This window comes from Euleptes europaea, chromosome 3 (assembly GCF_029931775.1).
Source record: "Euleptes europaea isolate rEulEur1 chromosome 3, rEulEur1.hap1, whole genome shotgun sequence".
NCBI lineage: Eukaryota > Metazoa > Chordata > Lepidosauria > Squamata > Sphaerodactylidae > Euleptes > Euleptes europaea.
This window is the reverse complement of record NC_079314.1, coordinates 86,616,405-86,639,665: the sequence shown is the minus strand read 5'-3', so window position 1 is coordinate 86,639,665 and position 23,261 is coordinate 86,616,405. Positions and strand designations below refer to the sequence as shown.

The following is a 23,261-nucleotide window of genomic DNA, read 5'->3' as shown; positions in this document are numbered from 1 at the left end:
GAATTCAGATGGGGCAAATCCAAGGCAAAGGGCGAAAGAGGGGAAAGCGGGAGCGCCAGGCGTGCAGGGAAGAGGGCGAGGCAGGCGAGTGGCGGAAACGCATGGGAGGTTTTGCCTTGGATTGGCGCATTTTCCCCTGCCAAATGGTCAGAACTCAAAAATAAGCCCCCCCCCCTGCAGAGGTTTGAGAATTCAGATGAGGCAAATCCAAGGCAAAGGGGAAAACGCACGGTCGCTTTAGCCTCCTTTCTTCCCTGTTCCAGCCAGGATTCAGCCAGGATCGAACGCACGAACTGGAACAGGGAAGAAAGGAGGCTAAAGCGACCGTGCGTTTTCGCACGTGGACGGCTTCCCCTGCTGATTGCAGTGCCTACAAACACGAGATGCTAGGTGTGTCGACCTCCAGGTGGTGCCTGAAGATCTCCAGGGAATTTAACTGATCTCCAGACGCTGGAGAAGCCGGCTGCTTTGGAAGGTAGACTGTAAGGCATTTAGGGTTGCCAGCCTCCAGGTAGTCGCTGGAGATCACCTGCTGTTACAACCGATCTCCAGCCAATAGAGTTCATCTGGAGAAAGTGGCTGCTTTGGCAATTGGACTCTGTGGCAGTGAAGTCCCTCCCCAAACCCCGCCGCCGTCCTCAGGCTCCGCTCCAAAAACCTCCTGCCGGTGGCGAAGAGGGACCTGGCAACCCTAATAGCATTATACCCCAGGTCCTTCCCCTCCCTGGGCTCCACCCCCCAAATCCCAGGATTCCCCAACCCAAAGTTGGCAGCCCTACCAGATGTAGTGCCTCAAGTGGTTCTGTGCACAGCTTCCAACAGTCAAATTGCCCCAGCGGCATCTCCTGGAGAATCCTGCTCCCCCTCCCATTTTAAATGGCTGTCTAAAGCCTTGAGAGGTCTCTGGATGTGTGAGGGCCAAGGTGTCAGGGAAGCCTTTGAACATAACCCCAAGCAGCGCTAGAGGCTTTCCCTCTTCTGTAGCCACCCGTCCCATCATTGGCAACTCCAGTTTGGGAAATTCCTGGAGATTGGGAGGGGGAGCCTGGGGGTGGGACTTCAGCGGGGTATAATGCCATAGACTCCATACTCCAAAGCAGCCAACTTCTCCAGGGCAATTGATCTCTGTTGTCTGGAGATTACTTGCAATTCTGGGAGATCCCCATGCCTCACCTGGAGGCTGGTATCTAAATCTACCTATATTTTAGCAAACAAGGCCTGCTCCAGATTCAGCTCCTCTTTTTGGGGTCTGGAGAAAGGCCTCCAGCATCTGAATCTTCTTCTCATTTATGATCTGTTGAAGCACCTGTGATTGTGTATCCCTCCAAAGGGGGCTCAGAGGCTTCATCAACCAGAGCTGTGGCAGCTAAGGTTGCCAATCATTCAGGTGGGGCCTGGAGGTCTGGAATTACAACCCATCTCCAGATTACAGACATCAGTTTCCCTGGAGAAAATGACTGTTTTAGCAGGTGGGCTGTATAACATTATAGCTTGCTAAGGGCCCACTCCTCCCCAAACCCCGCCCTCCCTAGACTCCACCCCCCAAATTTCCATGCATTTCCCCAATCCACAGTTGGCAACCCTAGTGCAGCTCAGACCCCAGCTATAGCTCACATGAAGCTGCCTTGTACTGAATCAGACCCTCGGTCCATCAAAGTCATTACTGTCTACTCAGACCGGCAGCGGCTCTCCAGGGTCTCAGGCAGAGGTCTTTCACATCACCTACTTGCCTAGTCCCTTTAACTGGAGATGTCAGGGATTGAACCTGGGACCTTCTGCATGCCAAGCATATGCTCTGCCACTGAGCCACAGTCCCTCCCCAGCTCTGCATGCTGCACCTTATGCTCGTGCCTGCTGCATGCAGCAGGGTGTTGTTTTGTTTTTTGTTCAGTCTGGGCCCTGAAGGAGCTTGTGTGGGCAGACTCTGCAGAGCTCCATCTGTGCCTGGAGGTTGGGTGTGGGACTTGCTGTCTTGATCCTTCTCCCTCCTCTATGCATTCAGGAGACCCTGCTGGTCACTGCCTTTACAGGGCTAGAGCCTCAGTTCATAATTTACCAAAGTGTGAAGCCCCTGGAAATCTAGTTCAGGCTGGGGACTCTGCAAAGCGCTTTCCAAAATCTCCAGGGATTCCCAACCCAGAGCTGGCAACCCTGCAAGCAACCAGTGGGGCTGCTCCTAGGGGCAGCAACTGCTGAGAGCCTGCCTGCTCAGTCTGGACAGGGGGGAATACAGGCGGGGGAGAGGTGTTTGAAGAAGGGGGTGGAGCCTGGGGAGAGGAGCCTGGGGAGGGTGGGGTTTGTGGAGAGGAGAGACCCCAGAGACCTAATGTTGGTATAATGCCATAGAGTACCCCCTCCAAAGCAGCTATTTTCTCCATGGGAACTGATCTTAGTCACCTGGAGATCAATTATAATAGCAGCAGATTTCCAGGTGATACCTGGAGGTTGGCAACCCCAGTTGCTTGTCTGCCCCTTTCCCTCTGGGCGGCAGCAGCAGGAGGGAGCCTTGAAGAAGACAGGCAAGGGTGCTGGGCTCCATTGTTGCTATTCATTCATCTGGATAGCAACAGGAGTGGCAACATCCCCTGAACGCACAAGCCTCTGGCCTGCCTGCCAGCTGGGAACGGAAGCAGCTGCGACAGCCAGTCTCCATCGGGGGACCTGCTGCTGTCCTGAGGGTGCGTGGCTGGCGGAGGCAAGCGCGCAGAGGCTCTTAGGAGCCCCAGCCGTTCACTCGGGAAGGCAAGAAGCAGATGCTCGAGCAACAGGAGGAGCTGTGTGTTATCGCTGCAAGTGGCAGTGCCACACAGCACCTCAAAAGAGGAAGGTTGGGAATCCCGCCAGCAACACAAATGCCCAGGGAGAGAGGGACCATGGAGAGGCTGCACAATGGCAGATCAGGGATTGGTGCCGGGCACTCATACAGCGGTGGGCCCCCAAGAGCTACCCAGCAATGCTAATGTTGGTTCTAGAAAAACTGCATGCATTTCTTTCAAGTTCCAGAGATGCTGTTCATTTGCAGTGACCAAACCACAAGCCATGCATGAATGGGACTGTATTAAGATACATCTCCATGACAAGTAGGTGGTTAGGGATTCTTAGTTTTGTGGTTTGTTAACAACAGCCACTTGCTGCACTTTCTCAGTTATTTGCTTTGCTTTTTCTAGGGAAGTAAGGGGAATAAACAGGGAAGTAAAAAATAAAATGAGAGATGAGTTGATTAAAGAATTAGAATAACACATTTATTTGAACTGGAAGGAACTGGCTCAAATCTCAGCCTAGCCATGAACTCATCTGAGTGGCCTTAGGCCAACAATTCCCACTCTTAAGATTCAGTCTCTGTGTGTAATATGAGGAGAATACTGGCCTACCTTATAGGACTGTTGTAGCTATTATTCCATTAATGCATGAAGCACTTGGAGTTGCCGCCCAGGTATGCTTCCCAAGTATTTTCTCCCCTTTTCTGTTCCAATTCTTATTATGGACTTCATCATTGTGAGGCTTGTGATAGCACTCTGTTGACATTATCCACTGGTTTTACTGATGGTCTTATATATGTTGCTGATTGGGATATTTTTTTGAGATTCTTATTGTATTACTGTTTTAACTGTTATTAGTGGGAGCTGCCTCAGAAGCAAATAAACGTGGTTTGGGAGGGGGTGTAAAATAAATGTTGTACCAGTTTAATATTTTGCCATATTTAGAACTCTTCTAGTGTTATTTTCATGATTTTAGAACAGAAAGGAGATGGAAACCTGGATGATTTGAGTTAGGATCCAGATATGCAACCAAGCTCTCACATTGACACTTGCTTTTGGCAGCAGTCCCGATGCAAGAATCTACATGTACATACTCTGCCTCTGAGCTGAATGTGGCAATAAAAACGTGTGTTTTCATAACTGAGGCTTGCTGAGTTTTATGACTTATCGCAAAGAAAGAAAGGGATAAATACGCTTTGTGTCACAAGAAAAAAAATCTCCAAGAAGGCACGAAAGACCTTTCCCATCTCATCTCCAGTGCCAAACATCTGGCTCCTGGTTAGAGTCGCCAACTTCCCAGCTAGCGCCGGCAACTGTGCCTTCAAGGTAGCCTTGCAAATAAGCCCATGAAAAATGTTTATTAGCCACCCGCCCACATATAGCCCTGTTAGTCACTGTGGAAAGAAAAATGAGGCCAACTCTCTTCCCAGTTCATGAACAACTTTCCTGCTTGGTCATCATCGCCCTGAGCCTGCTTGACCTACCAGTGACTTGATTAACCAGCGGTAACATTTATCTCCGAGCTGTGAAAAGTGCACACTAATTGGAGCAGATCAAGCTTAGCTGCAGAAGATGGTTGACAGTATCTGTGCCGGCGTGACAGATAGCTGTCAACAAGCTTTCTCTCTTGGATGTTTGATTCGGCATCACATACACTAATACCTTGTAAGGTAAAGGTAAAGGTCCCCTGTGCAAGCACTGGGTCATTCCTGACCCATGGGGTGACGTCACATCCCGATTTTTCTAGGCAGACTTTGTTTATGGGGTGGTTTGCCAGTGCCTTCCCCAATCGTCTTCCCTTTACCCCCAGCAAGCTGGGTACTCATTTGACCGACCTCGGAAGGATGGAAGGCTGAGTCAACCTTGAGCCGGCTACCTGAAACCAACTTCCATTGGGATCGAACTCAGGTCGTGAGTGGAGCTTTTGATTGCAGTACTGCAGCTTACCACTCTGTGCCACAGGGCTCAAGCTCAAATATCTTGTACTTGGCATTAATTTATCCAGAATAACTGTCGTGGTTTAAAATCCCCATCCTGCACATACATTGAAAATATGAAAAAAATAGCTATGGGTGGCCGACTAGGGTAGATGAAGACCAGAACCAATGGGTTGAAATTAAATCAAGAGTTTCCATCTAGACATTAGGAACACTTTTCTAACAGCTTGAGCGGTTCCTCAGTGGAACAGGCTTCCTCGGGAGGTGGTGAGCTCTTTTTCCCTGGAGGTTTTTAAGCAGAGGCTAAATGACCATCTGTCAGCAATACTGATTCTATGACCTTAGGCAGATGATGAGAGGGAGGGCATCTTGGCCATCTTCTGGGCATGTAGGGGTTATTGGGGTGTGTGGGGAGACCATTGTGAATTTCCTGCATTGTGCAGGGGGTTGGACTAGATGACTCTGGTGGTCCCTTCCAACTCTATGATTCTAAGATGGTTAAAGGGTGTTCATGAAAGTCACCTTCAGTACGCACCTTCTGTAGTAAAGTTAATTGGCCATGAATAGAACTACAAAAGAGCCAGTGGCAAACCCTGGAATTGGCATGTCTTGGGGCACATGAACTGCCTTGTGCTCAGTCAAACCACTAATGCGTCAAGGTAAGTATTATCTGCTCTTATTGGCAGCAGGGATCCAGGGTCTTGGGCAGAGGTAAATCCCTGGGACTTCTGCATGCAAAGCAGTTGCTCTACTGCTGAGCCACGGCTCTACCCTCAGGGTTCCTCCTCCTTTCTGGCTCTTTTCCCTTCCAGATCCCCCCTTCCTTTACAGGGGCCACTGCCCAGTGACATCAATTACATGGACATTGAACTCCAACATTTCTGCTTTTAGCACCACTCAGACTCTGACCAGAGTCTACAAGATAGGAAAAAAGTGCTTATACTCTGTTCTTTTTTCTCACGAGGCAGGTCCACACACCTTACATAATTACCATAGAGGCCTCCCAAGAGTAGTAATGACACGGGGGGCGGGGGGATAAGGTGTGGCCAGCTGGGAATGTAGGGCTCCCCAGACACTTCTTTGCCAATAACCAGCACAGCACAACAATTGTCCTTCAGTTTTACACTGGAACCAAAGACAATTTAAACCTTGCCTACAAATGTTTTATCCCAAATTCCAGTGGCCCGGGGGGTCCTGTTTCCTGCAATAAAATGAGTAAAACACGGTGGAATCCTTTTTAATTTGCTAGAAATCTTTTCCCACCACACTAAACTAAACAGGAAAGGGGCTGTCTCAACATACCTCTTTACGCAGCAGTACCTTTGGAGAAAGAATGAATAGCGTTGCCAACCTCCAGGTACTAACTGGAAATCTCCTGCTATTACAACTAATCTCCCGCTGATAGAGATCAGTTCACCTGGAGAAAATGGCCACTTTGGCAATTGGACTCTATGGCATTGAAGTCCCTCCCCAAACCCCGCCCTCCTCAGGCTCCGCCCCCAAAACCTCCTGCCGGTTGCAAAGTGGAACCTGGAAACCCTAAGAATGAACCAAACTATGGTTGTTTCTATTTTGGTCTCATTGTTGCTGCAAATGCAGCCTCAGTGCAGAGTAATTTCCCATTCTTTTCCCTAAAGTTGAAAACCTCCAGATGGGGCCTGGAGTTCTCCTGGAAAGACAGCTGATCTTTAGACTATAAAAATCCGTTCCTCTGGAGAAAATGACAGCTTCAGAGGGAAGCCTCTATTGTACACCACAGATTCTAGGTGAAATCCATCCATAAATTCTTCCTCTAAAGGCACCGCACCCAAATCCTAAGGAATTTCCCAAGCTGGAGTTGGCAACACTAGTTTCCCCTCATGCCCACTATCCCCATCCTACTTCCACTGGGCTTTTAGCCAGTTTGTCTTTTAACCTGAGGTTTGAATATCACCATAGTGTTAAAACTACGGGTACCTATTGTTAAATACTACCAATGGTTCTTTAAAAAACAGCAAAAGGTCCACCAGTGATGGTAAGGAAATGGTGGGCAGGAGGCAAAATAGTACTGGATGTGGGTGGGACATGTGGAAATCTGCACATTCCCCTCCACACTTTCCCCAAACCTGCTTTGAGACCCAGATTCAAATGTCTACTTTGCCATGGAAACTTGCTGGGAACTTGCCATGGAAACTTGTCTCAGTCTAATCTACTTCGCAGGGTTGTTGTGAAGATAAAAGGAAGGAGAGGAGAACCATGTAAGACACTTTGAGCCCCCATTGTGAACAAAGACAAGGAAAATTGAATGAAATAAATATGTTTCTTCCCCCTTGCAAATAGCCAAAACTACAAAAGCAAAGAAGCTAAACTGGGTTCTGGATTCAGAAACAGTAGTCCATGTCTCTGCTGACCGATTTCAAAAACATTTGTTCAGTTTTCTATTACTGTGCTTATTTAATTGTTCTCTAATTGTGTGATCTAGTTTTATTGCCTTGCTTATGTATTACGCTGGTCTTATAATTCTGTAGTCCGCCTTGAGTCTCAGAGAAAAAGGTGGAGGGTAAATGAATAAACAGTATCATACGGAAGTCCCCAAAAGAACTGTGGCAGTTTGAAGGGGGGCAGGGAATGCCGAAGAAGACCTCCATGTGGAAGCACTTCTGTACACTTTTTGAATCCTTACACTTTGGTGTGTTGATTGTAAGTATACTCTTTGAGTGCATTATTTTTACTTGCGTAATCTGCCTTGAGTCTCAGTGAGAAAGATGGACTATAAATTAAGTAAGTAAGTAAATAGGTCTGCTAAAGTTTGTAAAAGTCCTGCCTGACGCGTCAGTCTTACTTAACTGCTTTTCGAAAGGTAAAACGCAGCCACAGAACTGATCGCAAGACATTCTGGGAAAAGATATCCTTGAGTGCTCTTTGTCCAATACTTGGAAGAGAGAACCCTTAAGCCATCTGAGCTTTCAAGAACTGCCTTCCGCTCTGTTTGACCGTTTAGGAACACTTTCAAAAGACTGATCCATGTGGATCTCCCTCAATATTTATTTTACTGTCCGGTTTATCAGAAGGTCAGTCTTAAAAATTCATCTAATACTGTCAGGCCATTGATCCATTTACCCCCCAGTGCTATCACCTGTGACTGGCAGCAGCTCCCCAGGGCCTCAGGTGGAGAAGGGTCTTTTCTAACTGCTACCTAAGGACCTCTGACTGAAGATGCCAGAGTTCTGCATGGGAACTTCAGTAAAACAAGTGTTCTGCCAGTGGGTCAAAGTCCCTCATCTGGGCCTTCTTTCATCCTTCCCAGGTCAGGGGCAGAGCAAGCAGATCCAGTTCTGTTCCCCACCCCCATAGTTTGATTCTCCTTTAACTGCCATCTGAACGGTCTTTAAGACATCTGTTTTAAGGATAATTGATGTGTGTTTGGCTTTATATGACAGAGTATCTGTTTGTCTGTGTATAAAATATTGCCCAGCTAAGGAACATCAGGCAAAGCCGTGGTGTTAGTGATGAAGATACATGTCTGTAAACTGCACAGCTTCTTCAGGCAGGGATGCCAACAGCCCTGGAGAAAAATGTCATGTCCTTTTAATAGAGGTTTAATGTGTGGAAAAGCACAGCTGAAGATCCGGGGTTTGTTGTCATGGAGGTAAATAGCATCACTTGATAAACAACATGACATTAAATCTCTGTTAAAAGGACATGACGTTTTTCTCCAGGGCTGTTGGCAACCCTGCTCTCAAGGCCTTGTGTTATGAGAATGAGGAGCCATTGTTCCCACTTCAGAGTTGTAAGCCTCCATTTCAGACAACTGGATCTGCATTCTCAGATCTCCCCCCCCCCCGCACACACACACACACAATCAGTGTAGGAAATGGCCAAGAAATAAATGGAAACAATTTTCATCATTCCTACATGGTACAAACAGTACCAGAAGGAGGGACATGGACATTTAGGTTTTCCTGTAATCATCCTGTTGAACTGCAAAAGGGCAGATGGCTGTCGACTTTTAGGGCATGAAAGCGACAACTATGGCTGGGTTTGGAAGAAGGATGAAGTTGTGGCTTGCCGAATGCATCAGACTCCAGTCAGGTCAACATGGCCACACTTCTGCTCAGCACCCCGCGAAGCTGCCATCCGGAAGCTGACCTCTAATCAATCCAGTTCAGTGTTTGCTCTGGCTTGGCAGACCTCAGCTCTTCCAGGGCCTCCAGCAGACAAAGGCCGTTCCCAACAGCTGAAGCCAACCTGAGCTCCATATCGTGCAACTGAACCTCAATGGGCATGTACTCTACCACGGAATTTGGCCTCTCCCCAAAAGCCTCTTCAAATAGTCTTCAAAGCCTACTTTGTAAAAGTCTTGCCTGAAGCGTCAGCCTTACTTAACTGCTTTTCAAAAGGTAAAACACAGCCACAGAACTGATCACAAGACATTCTGGGAATGTCTTCCGCAATAATGTTTAGCCTTTCCTTGCCTTCCAAAGTCTGCACAACATCACCATGAAATTGTCCACCTTCGAAGTTTTCCCTTGCCACACTGGGTTATTTCCGGAACCTGCTTTGGGATTATCTTTCCAGAAACATCATCCTCAAACTGTGTTTGGTCACCATGTGGACAAGAAACTGGGTTTTTAGACCTCCCTACCCTACATCAGTGCAATTTCACCTCCCTATTCCTTCATGCTGCCACCACCCCTCCACCACTGCAGTGATATAATTTCTACCATTTTTTTAAAAAAAAGCTTGCCAGTGGCAGGGGGGGCATGGTGTGAGTAAAAAATAGGGAGGTACAACTGGGAATCCTCCATTGCTGCTGCTAATGCCTCTGGGCACACCAAGGAACTACCCCTGTGTGGAAGCAGTCTAGTAAAGGGGCTATTGTCTTACTTACTCTTGTCCTAGGAAAAACTAAAGGCTTTTGGTTATTCAAAATCTTGGTGGTACCCAGAGCTTCAGCATCTTAGGTTTATGTGCACAGGGTGGATTCCCAGGAACTTACGCTGCTAAGTGCAGCACTTTCCTCTGGTGCAAGGAGCTGTCCCCTTTTCTCAAAGTGCCAATTTGAACAAAACTATGTTTCAAATGCATCCCTAACCTCTTTTTCAAAGCCACACCCTAGCTTTCACACACATTGGATAATGCAATCTCAATGCAAGCATTTGCTACTGGATTTCCCTGTTTCACACAAGAAAACCCAGTGACAAATTATTCTGATAGCACATCATTATTCAGTGGTGTGTGAAAGCAGCACTTGAGCATGTCTGACAACAGCTTTTAAAAATCACCGAGTGTTTATGAGATGTGGAGCTCCCACTGTACATTTGGTTTGGTTTTGTGCATACTTCAAGACTGGTGTTAGGGCTTAATTCCATCCTTAGGCTTCACAATGCCAGAAACGAAAACTAATGTGTATTTATGTCTTATAAACTGTTTGGAAGGGTCACCCCCCCAAGTCATTCTGCATGCTTCATAGCTGGGGGGGGGGGCTTTAAACCTAAGTTCCTAGTCCCAATTCGTAGTTCAACACTCTAACTCACACTGGCTCACTGTAACCACACTGGCTCTTCAATATGATGTCTTCTATAAGGAAAGCTTGAGGGATTCGATATATATTAGTGGTTGCTGGTTTATAATCAATGAACTCTGCCAGCAAAAGGGGATCTCCATCTTCAGAGGCAGTATATTCATGAATATGATGTGAGAAAAAGCAGTGGGATTCTATGGTTCCCATGTCCTACTTGTGGTATCTGGCTGACCACAGATAGAAACAGGATGCTGGTCTAGATGGATTTCATCTGACCCAGCAGGGCTCTTCTTATGTCCTTAGGGTTTTATTTGCAGTCTGATCACAGAATAGCCCCATGGGAAACAGCAGTAGGCAAGACCATGTGACATTTCATGAGCAAGTTGCATCTTCTCAGCCTCATTTCTACACACCGTAGAGTGAGTCACCTGAAAGATCTGGGCATGGCTGTCAGCAGAACCATACAGTCTTTGTGAAGCCCTCTGTCACATGGCACTTCACTTGCCATGCACCACCCAATCATCTTGGACACACTACGTGTGATGCGCCTAGCACAGAGCTGCAATGTGAGCAGATTTCGGGTAAGAGCTTCCCTGCTCATGAGTTCTGACCATTCATGGCCTTCATCAGCCTCACACCCAGTTTTGCTTTAACCAATGGGTGGAAGCATGGGTGGGGTGACTCTGGAGGACAGTAAACTCTCATAGATTAGCCTCATTTACTTTTCCATGGGCCTTCTCAATAGGACTGGCTCTTATGACCACTTCTAAATTAGGATGGGGGGCTTGAACCTAATGGTGAGCCCCCCCCCAGTAGTGCCTTTTGCATCTCCCAAGTCTATAATGCAAATACAAAACTTACATTGACGACAGAATTGCTTAACTTTAACAATAACTCTAGCATGCATTAGTATGCTTGCTCAACAGAGGATCAAAAGCATATGAAAACACCCTGGACTGCACCCCTGTGTTTCAAAACGTCAAAACCCCTATCAAGTTGAGCATAATGGTAGTTGAAGTCTCAGTGCTCGATATAACGTAACATTGATCTTATCAAGAAGCACGTGCAACTGACACTGCTAGGATACCATGGACCACTGTCGCAGAAATCCAAACAACTGACTGCTTAGCTAGACAGTTCTGCACTTATTATCTAGCAACAAACCCCCGTTGTCCTGGAGCTTACCCATTTTACAGCCTGGACATCTTTACTAACAGCAAGGGTGGAATCCAGAGGCAAAGCTGGATGATATGGAATACTTGGATGAGACTGCAGAAGAAAATACTTAACATGGCCAGTTTGTGTACACCAGGGGCAAACTGAGCTGTTCCTCCAACCAAATATATTCCCTTTATTGCATGCGCCCAGAAAGAGCCTTCCTCTTATTGAAAACATGTTGGAATGGACCACACCTAGGTACTGCTGCATTCCTTCAAGGAGAGTGCAAGTTTAGTCAAATAAAACCATTCCACCCGACTTTTGATAACATATACATTTTTTTTCAACTTTTAAGAGCGATAGTGTTTTCACTAACAAAGGGTCTTATGTGCATGAGGATTTCTATAGTTGCGATCCTATGCATGCTTACCGAGGAGCAAGCCCCATTGAACACAATGGGAGCTACCTTTGAGTAATCATGCAAAAGACTGGTCTGCAATAATCTTAAAACGCTCTCTGGTTTCATCCACCACTGGAATGTGGTTTTCTAAAGTGGAAAGGAGGGGCAGCAATTCAGACAGAGCCAAACTACTTGGAAGATCTCAGGGCTATCGACTGACTGTACATTTCATTCTGAGTAACTGCCAATCAATTAATAATATTAACCAATTAAAATATAACTCTAGACATGTAGTTTTGGCATGAGCATCAAGGAGGTACACACATTGCCGACAATAAAATTGTCATCGGCATTCCCAAGCATCAGTGCACATTGTATGATCCACATTCAAATAATGCAATAATTGTACCCCTTCGTTAATTAATGGTTCCCACAAAACAAGCACAAGGTGCGTCTATGAACAGATCATTAGAGAAAATAAATGAGGAATTGCTAGGAGCCAGGAGATGGACAAGAGGGTATGCCAGACTAGTGAATCGTCCTCCAAACTAGTTTGTGTCCACATCGCTATCTTCGGCATGCATAGTTCCACTCTTCTTCGTGCCCCACTCCCCCCTTTTCTCCTTAATTCATTCAACCTAAGGAGCCTTGGACATCCGTCTTGTGCATGGGGAGATCAGGAGTCTCTCCAAGTAGAGTAAAATTCTCTTAGGTGTAGGGACTGGGAGGGAGCTCAGAACAGGTCTGACTTGTGCCATAACCTATTCTGGCCAGTTTTATCCAGAGTGGTAAAATACCAGCACTGCCTTTACTTCAAATCCCGGTGGAGACGTGGACGTTGCCTGCCAGTCAAGTTTGCAAATATCCTGTTCAAGGAATGTGCCCGTCCTCCTCTCAGACCTGCACACACCAGGGGCTTCTGCTTGTCTCTCAGCACCTGGGTTGTGATTGTTCCAGGGAAGGCAGAGTCTAGGCTCATCTGCCTGGGGGGAAAATGGCTGGACTATCTAGGCAAAGTAAATTCCAAAGGGGTGAGTGTGTTCTGGTGCAATCCGGAGCAGAGTTACACTCTTTGAAGTCCATTGAAGCCAATGCATTTAGAAGAGTGTAAATCAGTTTAGGATTGCATGGTTAGGGACGAAGAACTTTAAGACTTTGTAAGCATGGATATGGAGGAAAGAAAGGCAGAGCTTGCAAATGTTCCAAACGTGGCAGAAAGGTATGTAGAAAACATGCTTACCTTAAAGAAAAGGGTCTGGTGTGAAGGGAGCCAGCTGCCTTGCGCTCCTGCTGCCTTGAAGCCCAGAATTGCAGTGAAGGGAGTGTCCAGGCTGGCGGGGTTATAAGTTTCCCCTGCTGGTGTATTGGGATGTGAAACGGGGTGGTGTCTTTTGACTGTGTTTTGAAACAGTTTCTATGAATCAGTCTGGCTTTCAAGAAAAAAGAGAGAGAGAGAGAAAAGAATTAATACACTACGCCCTGCTTTCTTGGCAGCAAGCCAGAAGTTGCTGGGCAGGAACCAGCAATTGCAAAGTCTCTTTCCAGTGACTCAGTGCAATAACAGGAGCAAGCAGGAGGGGAAGGGAGCAGCCAGCCACCGAAAGAGAGACCTCCAGCCTAGTGAGTAATAGTACAAGACAGGGAGAAGACACACAGGCCAGGTCTGTTTAGGAAAACTTGAGGTCTGGTTGCCAACCATAAAAAATGAAGCACAGTCACCAATGTGGTAACAATGCACACAAACAGGCAAACAACTGCTTGGGTACCGAGGGTGGTGATGCCCTCATGAGTCAGCATCCAACCCCACCCTCCTCTGCCACAATGCAGAGAATGTTGATCATTCATAGAAAAGAGCACTTGGGGATCTGGGGAGGTTGTCCATGCACTCTAGCTCATTGGAATGCCTGCTTGGTTATCCAGCTTCAGGGTGTGTCCTTCACAGGCTCTATGTTAATACCGTGAGACCAAAACTCATGCCCATCCTCCAAAGGCACACCCACATGCAAGGGGCTGTACATTTGGTGGGTCTCAGGGTCTCATTTAGCCTCTTCAACTTGGTACCATTTGTGCTGGGAGCTTCAGATTGTGGTGTTGGGGCTGCTGGGAAGTAGAGAATAAGGGGTCGAACATTCTCAGGGCCGAGTTATCTGGGTCCATGGAGCCAGGCAAGTCATGCTTTGTTTTCAAAGGATATTTCGGCTGGGTTGTCATGGTATGAGGTGGTTCATCAGGAACCCTCTCCCCCAAGGGCCTATAGTGATGCTCAGCAGCCCTGCTTGTGGCTTCTCAGCTGTACTTTTGACAAGGAGGACAACTCAGGGAGCAATATAGGTGATGCCCATTCAGTCTCCCAGTGTTGACATTACAGAGCCCCAGAGGGAAATATCAAGGGACTGCAGAAGCATGGACAAGGATACTGTGACCTAGGGTTGCCAACCTCCCGGTGGCACCTAGAGACCTCCCACTGTTGCAACTGAGCTCCAGCTGACCAAGATCAGTTCTCCTGGAGAAATGGCTGTTTTGGAGGATGGACTCTAAAGTATTATACACTATTGAGGTCCCTCCCCAAACCCACCCTCCCCAGGCTCTACCCCCAAAATCTCCAGGGATTTCCCAACCTGGAGCTGGCAGCCCTACTGTGACCTCTGCCACTGACTGGATTCAAAGGGCCATTGGGAAGTCATACCCCTCCCTTCCAGGAAGAACACTGTTCTAAAGGGAAGGCCACCTGGCCCCACCATTGGACAGCAGCCAGAGGGAACATGCTTCCTCCCTCCCTAGGGGATGCAGAACTGAAGGGGGGGGACTCTGCCACCCACCAGAGGTCCAGAGGCCACTGGGAGGTCAGGATGCCAAAGATGACATGATGAATACATTAGATGATCGAATCTACCTGGTCTGACAGCTGCAATCGAGTGAGGCAATACCCAAATTTGTTTGATTTGGTTGTGAACAGTGGTTGATTTGGTGGTGAACAGCTCTAATGAGCTGAATACATGTTTGCAGCTGCGTACTAGCTGTGTTGGCTAGAGCTTGAGCGTAGGAAGACAGCCCATCAGAATAGCCCCAGTTCACGACACAATTGGTTGTCTAGTAGAGAGTGCTTCTACGGAGCGATCCATCCTCTACTAGAGGGATCTCAAGGCAGACTTTCTTTTGCACAGCACAATCAGGGAGCACTTACTTTCAAATTTTTCTTTCAGAGGGGAAGCTTCTTGTTGTGCTGCTCAATTTTATTTTCAGGGTTTTTTTACTTTATTTTTAAGCTATGAAAAACAGATGTGGGGAGGCAACTAGAACTCCCGTGATGCTTCGCAAAATCATGCACATGCAAAAACCTTCCTGGGACAAATCAATCAGCAGTACTGTTGCCATCCTCCAGGTGAGGCCTGGAGATCACCTGGCATTGCAACCACTCTTTATTGACAGATCAGTTCCCCTGGAGGAAATGGCAGCTGCAGAGCGTGGAGTCTATGGCGTTATGCCCCACTGAGGTCCCTTTCCTCTCCAAACTCCATCCTCCCAGGTTCCACCTACAAATCTCCAGGAATTTCCCATTCCAGAATTGGCAACTCTAATCAACAGTCATTACCATTGCTCAGGAATACAGAAAGGAGTAGTGGCCGGTAGGATTATTATTATTTTCAAGTGTTGAAATTGCTTGGGGTTTATATGCTTGATGGTTGATTTCACCCCTCCGTTTTGGCTGCAAAGCAAACGTATCTGCAGCGATGGCTGGGGGTGACTCTTCCACTGGGCTGTGTATGATGGGGGTGGGGGGCACGAAAGCCTGTCATGCTGCACTGTGTTGTGCTGCAAACCCTTCAAACAGCCACAGGCAAGTGGCGAGCAGTGGACTCTGCTCAGTGGAAAGCCTGCTGCCTGATCCCACCTGGCAGTTGGGACATGATCCAGTCCAGCTGGTGTTTGAGCATCACTACTGGGAGGTTACAACATCCTAGGAGCTGGTGTAGGAGAGTTGCTGGTGACTGAGCTGTGTTCAGATTTTATTCCAGTTACAAAGTCACTAGATGGCCTTTGGCAAGCCGCTCTCTCTTAGCTTCAGTCTCTCATCAGCAAAATATAGTGGTGATGATGATGGCTTACTTTGCAAGGCTGTTGTCAGGATTTCAGTGATAATATCTGTGAAATGCTTACCCTGCTGAAAGAGGTCTATAATGCTAATTATTATCCTCTCCCACTCAGGAGGACTGCCAGCAAGGACATACCAGGTTGGCCCCAATTGGACATAAATGCTAACCCTTTGTCACTTGTGTGGTGATTTGGAGCGGTGGTTTCCAAAGAAGCAATTTTTTTCAGGTGAACTGATCTCTGTCACCTGGAGATCAGTTGTAATTAGGGTTGCCAGCTCTGGGTTGGGAATTACCAGGAGATTTTGGGGGTGAAGCCTGAGGAGGGTGGGGTTTGGGGAGGGGATGGACTTCACTTGTCACTTCACCTTTGTCACTTGTCTTGTGTGGTGATTTGGAGCGGTGGTTTGGAGCGGTGGGCTCTGATCTGGAGAACCAGGTTTGATTCCTCACTCCTCCACATGAGCAGCGGAGGCTAATCTGGTGAACTGGATTTGTTTCCCCACTCCTACTAATGAAGCCAGCTGGGTGACCTTGGGCAAGTTACAGCTCTGTTAGAGCTCTCTCAGCCCCACCTACCTCTCAGGGTGTCTGTTGTGGGGAGGGGAAAAGAAGGTGATTGTAAGTCTTCCTTAAGTGGTAGAGAAAGTCGGCATATAAAAACCAACTCTTCTTCTTGTGTTTTTCATTTGCATGCCTTAAGGAACCCACCTTTCTCAATAGGTGTAAGCTGTTTAAAGAGACAATTTTCTGGAAAGTTGGGGAGAAATCTTTTTTTGAAATACACCTGCTTTCTTATCAGAGAGAAATGTCATGTGCTTCTCAGTCTGTGAGCGACAGTCCCCAACCACTAGAAGTCCCTTTGTGATGGCATGCTGAGTCGGCACGGTGAAGAATTCATTGGCCTAAATCAAGACCATACTTTGCCATCCAGAATAATTACTGTGGACTGTGCATTTGTGAATGAGAGAAAGGAAGAAGTCACTGAGGATCAAGGAGTGGATGAATGGGTCTATGAGACAATCCACTAAGGAGTGATCCACACTTGAAAATGATGAAGACAAAGTCAGGAGATCAGCCCTAAAATTGGGTGTTTCTTCGCTCCAAGTAGAAAAATTGGCAAGCTTGATGTTGTGCTAGTGGCTAATCCGTAAACACTGGAAACTCCTGTGCTCCAAACCCATCTATTGCCTTTTCGACAGGTTTAAGCCTTGAATAAGTGACATGGAATGTGTAAGTTTTCAAACGGACACAAATTCCATTATATCAGGCTAACTTTTATCTCAAACCAGTTGAATGAGGCCAGTTTTACAACCTCCTCCCCAGTTACCACATAAACCTCTTCAAACCCTTTGAATGGTGGATTAGAGGGGCCTGTCCTCACTTGACTCCTCCTCGGAGATACTGGACACAGGGAAGAGCAGCAGGGGAAAGAGAGTGCAAGTCATTCTGGCAGGACAAGCCCAGCAGGGCCAGCAAGTTAGCTGAAAGTACAAGCGGTGTTGTGCGGACAAACCATCAGCCAGCCTCACAAATGTCAAGTTTCTTGCAGTAACATACAGAGTATTCGGTCGCATAAACTCCCATCTGACAGACCTCCATTTGTCATGGCGGGAGAAATAAGGTTCAAAGTACACATGATGGTGGGGTTTCAAGAGTGGAACTCCAGATGTGTGATCTGGCCATAAAAAGCAGTTGGGGAGGGACTATATGGATTGTGGCCACAGTGCCGGTGAAGGGTGGGGGCTAACTAGCAAACATGCCTGGCCCAGGGCCTGTTATAAGCCCAGGTAGGGAAAAAGACAAGTAGCTTAAAGCAGTTGAATGTTTGATCAGGGAAACACCACGTAAGGAGGACCAGTTAAATCCTCCAAGGCCAGGGCCCATTTTACCCCCAACCACCACTCATTTTGGGACATATATTGGGTTGCCTCTTTGCCACTGGTGGGAGGTTTTTGGGGCAGAGCCTGAGGAGGGCAGGGTTTGGAGAGTGGCTTCAATGCCATAGAGTCCAATTGCCAAAGCGGCCATTTTCTCCAGGTGAACTGATCTCTATCAGCTGGACATCAGTTGTAATAGCAGGATATCTTCAGCTAGTACCTGGAGGTTGGCAACCCTAGACATACAACATATCTGGGAGTGTCAGCCATGGAACGCCAACATTACTTGTAATTTGGTCCACAGGTAGTGAGGAAATAATTCCACTTTCTGGGGGCATACATGTTATATGTGGAGGTGGAACATACAATTCCAGGCAAATAAATATACTTACTCTTACAAAGAGTTTGCAAACTGATGGCCATAATTTGTCAGTGAAAATTGCGACAAGAAAGGTTTTTAAGAAAAGCGTGTAACTGAAATGCTGCTCAATGGCTATCCTGAAGAAGTGTGTGCAAGATCAGAAGACATCCATGTGATTGCACAGACATGTGATGTGCTTCAGAACATTGTGATGAACTGAATGTGTCATGCATTGCCTTCAGAGCCAGAAATAGGAACTTTCATTGATGCCACAGGAAAAGAGAGCTCCAGTTTTACAACGCGGGATGCATTGCATATTTCACAGGGCTCCCTGGTTCTGTGATAATAAGAGGTTCAACATCACAGGATGGGCTCATAAGCCATGTTTAGTGCGCCCACAAATATTTCCCTTCCTTCCAAGGAAGGTCACAACCCAAAGAGCTAGGCTGGAAGCCTCCCTTCCACACCACAACTTCTGGGGCTTTGCTTCTCAGAGCAGTCTTCTCCCATGCCCTTAGGGATTTATATATAAGCTAAACAAGCTCTATAGCTTAGGGCCCCACTCTCTTGGGGCCCCCCAAAAAATTTAAAGGAAAAAAAACCTGGATGTACATTTCCAAAATATAAGATAAAAAACAATTACTTTGATAAAATACATATTTTCTTATGTGCAAATGGCTTTAGATACCTATTAGGTCCATAAATTACCATATAGCATATATTCAACACAAAAAACAGTGACAATTTGTTGTTGACAAAGGACAGCTGGACATATAAAGGGCCCCATTACCTTCAATAGCTTAGGGCTCATCAAACCTAAATCCGGCCCTGATGCCCTATATCAAGCTGCTGAGCAAAACTCAGGAGCAGCTTCTGAGGATGTAGCAGGACCTTCTGGGGGGAAAAACAAAATATCCTCTCTCTTTTTTTCTTCTTTTTTGTCCATGGGCAAGTGATTCTGTTCCAATTCATGTAGCCAGAATTCTGTCCCCAGCAAAGCTGCCCTGTATCAAGTCAGGGCCATCTACTGCCTTGCTGTGTATTCTGGCTGGCAGCAGTTCCAGGCAGAGAAAGGCATTTCCTTTTCTGACCCCCAGCTACCTGAGTGGGGTTGCCAGAGACTGAGCCAAGGACCTTTCACATACAAAGGAGGCACCCTGCCCCAAAACCACAGCACCTCCCTTAACTCCTGAGATGCTAGTTTTCTTGATATCGGCGTATATGGCCTATTAGTGGGTTGAGTCATGACACTGGCCCAGTGCAGGCACTGTGGCGAACTGCATGCCACAATTCTGGAATTATTATTTTTTAATTCCCCCGCTAATTTGGAAATTAGAAAGAGTGCAAATCGGGAGAGCAAACTCATGGACCAATAAATGACCAGAAGCGGATTTAATCCATTCATCCCTTACACAGAGCAACTGCTCCGTGCACTGACATGCATGTACCTCTAGTTCTATCCCACCCTGTACGGAAAGCGCAGGGCAGCAACAGAGGCAACTTTTAATTTCCTTCTCCTGAAGGTCCATTTCATTCTGAGCCCGATTGACTTTTGGAAGCACTGCAAGGCATAATTTTGTTTTAAAGAAAGGTATTTGTGTTGGCTTTTCATGGCTAGGACGAACAGACAGCCACTGAGTACATTATGTTGATTGTATTTTTTTCTCCTCACCTCCAGAAACTGTTATTAAATGCATTCATCCTTGGGAAGGGCCAGGATTTAAATTACTAAATATGGTATGGATAAATTGATTGGGGAAACAGCATCTGTAAGCAATCTTTGCAAAATAGAAACCTGCACCTCTTTCCTAATATCGTGGCTTCAGAGGCTGGGATTGTGAAATAAAAGAATGAGCACTGGCCCCCTGCTGTATATATTACTGACAATGAAAGACTCCCATTTGTGCCCAAGAAGCCCCACTGCCTGATGTTGAAGCTACCTTTGCAAATAAGCTACACTTAAGGAGTGGCACCTTGCCATCTGAGCACGAGACCCGCCTAGAAACCAGCCTCTGTTGTTGGTAGGGTTGCCAACTTCCAAGTACTAGCTGGAGATCCCCCACTATTACAACTGATCTCCAGCCGATAGAGATTAGTTTCCCTAAAGAAAATGGCCACTTTGGCAATTGGACTCTACGGCATTGAAGTCCCTCCCCAAACCCCACCCTCCTCAGGCTTTGCCCCAAAAACCTCCTGCCAGTGGCAAAGAGGGACCTGGCAAACCCTAGTTGTTGGCCATTGGGAACACATGGTTTCTCCTGCTGCTGCAACCGCTGTTGCCGGCCTCTTCGAACTGCTTAGCTGCTTCCTGCGGGTGCAGCAGGATGGGGCCCATAGGTTGGGGAAAAACTGGAGATTTTGGGGGTGGAGTAGGGTTGGCAGCTCTGTCTGGGAAATACCTGAAGATGTGGGGGGGGTGGAGCCTGAGAAGGGCAGGATTTGGGGAGGGGAGGGACTTCACTAGGGTATAATGCCATAGAGTCCACCTTCCAAAGTGGCCATTTTCTCCAGGTGAACTGATCTCTATCGCCTGGAGATCAGATGTAGTAGTGGGAAACCTCCAGCCACCACCAGCACGCTAACTTTGGTTTACCATACCACCTGGAGATTGGCAACCCTAGGCCCATTCCAGCCCAGTCCTTGCCTTCCCATTTGTGCTGGCAGCTTTGCGAAGGTACTCTCCCGCCCATGCAAGAGAGACAGATCCAGGGTTAACGCCTTGTGTTTTCTCAGCACTGTTTATTAATAGTAACATAATGCTAATCCTTTTCCAAGAGATTTCTAAACACTCATTAAAAGTAACTGATGCTGTGGCCAGCCTCACATTCAGTGGAGCCTCTGGTTGCTTCACTCTGGCTGTGTCGTGCCTGTGATTTTCTAGCTGGGGAAGTGAGGCAGTCGTGGTCCAAAGTGGCCAATTCACAATGGATTGCCCTTGGGCGGAGGTCGGACCAAACATTTTTCATAACACCAAGAAACGTCATGTTTGTTTTTTAAAGATTCTAGTCCTCATGGCTCAGGTGTGGCCTGAGAATAAAAATTAGGGTTGTCAACCTCCAGGTACTAGCTGGAGATCTCCTGCTATTACAACTGATCTCCAGCCGATAGAGATCAGTTCACCAGCATGGTGTAGTGGTTAAGAGCGGTGGTTTGGAGGCGTGGACTCTGATCTAGAGAACCGGGTTTGATTCCCCATTCCTCCACATGAGCGGTGGAGGCTTAATCTGGTGAACTACATTTGTTTCCCCACTCCTACACATGAGGCCAGCTGGGTGACCTTGGGCAAGTCACATTCTCTCAGCACCACCTACCTCACAAGGTGTCTGTTGTGGGGAAGGGAGGGGAAGGTGATTATAAGCCGGTTTGATTAAGTGGTAGAGAAATTTGACATATAAAAACCAACTCTTCTTCTTTTTCACCTGGAGAAAATGGTCGTTTTGCCAATTGAACTCTATGGCATTGAAGTCCCTCCCCAAACCCCACCTTCCTCAGGCTCCACCCCAAAAACCTCCCACCGGTGGCAAAGAGGAATCTGGCAACCCTACTAAAAATTAATGTTCAGAAACTAGAAGGTAAACAAAGTTTCAAAGGTGAGTTTTGCATATGATTGCTTTCCTCCAGGTGGGGCCTCAAGATCTCCCAGAATCACACCTTATCATCAAACTACAGAGATCATTTCCCCCGGATGAAATAGCTGCTTTGGCAAGTGGACTGTATGCTATTATACTGCTGAGGTGCCTCCTCCTCTCCAAACCCTGCCCTCCTCATGATCCATAATCTCTAGGAATTTCCCAACCTGGAGTTGGAAACCCTATTTTCACATCTCATTTTCAGGAATGTGTTGTGGAAATTTGGAATTTGCAGTACCAAAACAATCGCAGACCTTTCCTTGACTAATTATCAAAATAAGTAACACATTCCATGTTTAAAATGCACTGGGCTTTTATATTGATATTCAGCCTCATGCACATTTTCAGGTCCCCATTTGAATAGTCGCCCAGCCCAAATGTACATGCCTTATGAATTAGAATTGTTGATGAGGCACATTGCTGGATGAAGAGTAAGCCTGGATGATCTTTCAATTTGTTTGCAAGCTGTAGGGGTAAAATTGCATTATATTCTCATGCTATGATGTTTAAATGTTTAGAAGGAGTGTACCTTTGAACATTGGGGGGGGGGGCAGTGGAGAAGGTAGAGGCTTTCCTGCCCTGCTTGTGACCTTTCCAGAGTCACTTGTTTGGGGTACCTGGATGAGGAATTATGGTGATGTTAAAGAGGCAGGACAATCTGGGAGTGTTACCTGTGTGGAGTGCATCCCCGTATATTTTACACTGTTAAGGAACTGGACACTTGTGGATATGACCTAAGATCACATGACCTTAATTAATTCTTGAGCAGAGGTGTCAAATATATGGCCCATGGGCCAGATACAGCCCCTTGAGACCTCTTATCCAGCATGCGAGCCAGCTGAGGCAGCCACCCACTCCCAACTCTCGATTTGGGCATGGCACGGCCCAACCAAGTGACATTTATGTCTCTGGCCCTCGAAACAATTGAGTTTGACACCCCTGTTCTAGAGAAAGCTGTACAACATGTTTGAGTTCTGGTTCATATCAAAGTTGCTTTAAGCCATTCATTCTGGTAGTCTTGTCAGGGCATGCAGAAATATTAAAGTGCAATATTAGAGCCAGAGTCTAGCCCAGTAGCACCTTAGAGACCCCAAGATTTTCAGGGAGAGTCAAAGTTACCATTGACAGATACCAATATTACAGCAAAGTGTAGTATTACAGTTAAATTGCAGCTTAGGAATGTTTGGTTCCTATCAGTAACACACAAATGTCAGGTGGATAGCCCAGACCAATGACAGCAGCCCCAATGGAGGTTGGAAGACAACATTAGTATAGTAAGTACCTCCATGATGTGGGCTACTCTCATGATCCAAACTTGATCGTGCTTCCACAAAGGCAATCTATCAACTGAGCCTAGAGCTCCTCAAATCTGAGAGGTTTCCCCGCAGTCAGCTCATCTGTTGGCTAACGTGTGTGTAGATTTTTGCCGATTTCCATCCTCTCACAGCAGACCTCTGACTCTCCCCTCATGCTGTTCTTGGGGGTCCCCAATCCCCCCAGAAGCTGCATTTTCAGCACAATCCTGAAGAGGGGGCTGAATGGC

The 23,261-nt window shown here is 46.9% G+C and overlaps 1 protein-coding gene across 1 annotated transcript in view; it reads right to left on the bottom strand.

Moving 5' to 3' along the window:
• EMP1 (epithelial membrane protein 1) overlaps window positions 1-13,174 on the bottom strand; it is a 38,695-nt gene extending 25,521 nt beyond the window's left edge. Inside the window, exon 1 of the mRNA XM_056847173.1 lies at window positions 12,998-13,174. The gene's annotated coding sequence lies outside the window, so the exon portion shown is untranslated. The remainder of the gene's footprint in view (window positions 1-12,997) is intronic.
• Between the last annotated feature and the right edge of the window lie 10,087 nt (window positions 13,175-23,261).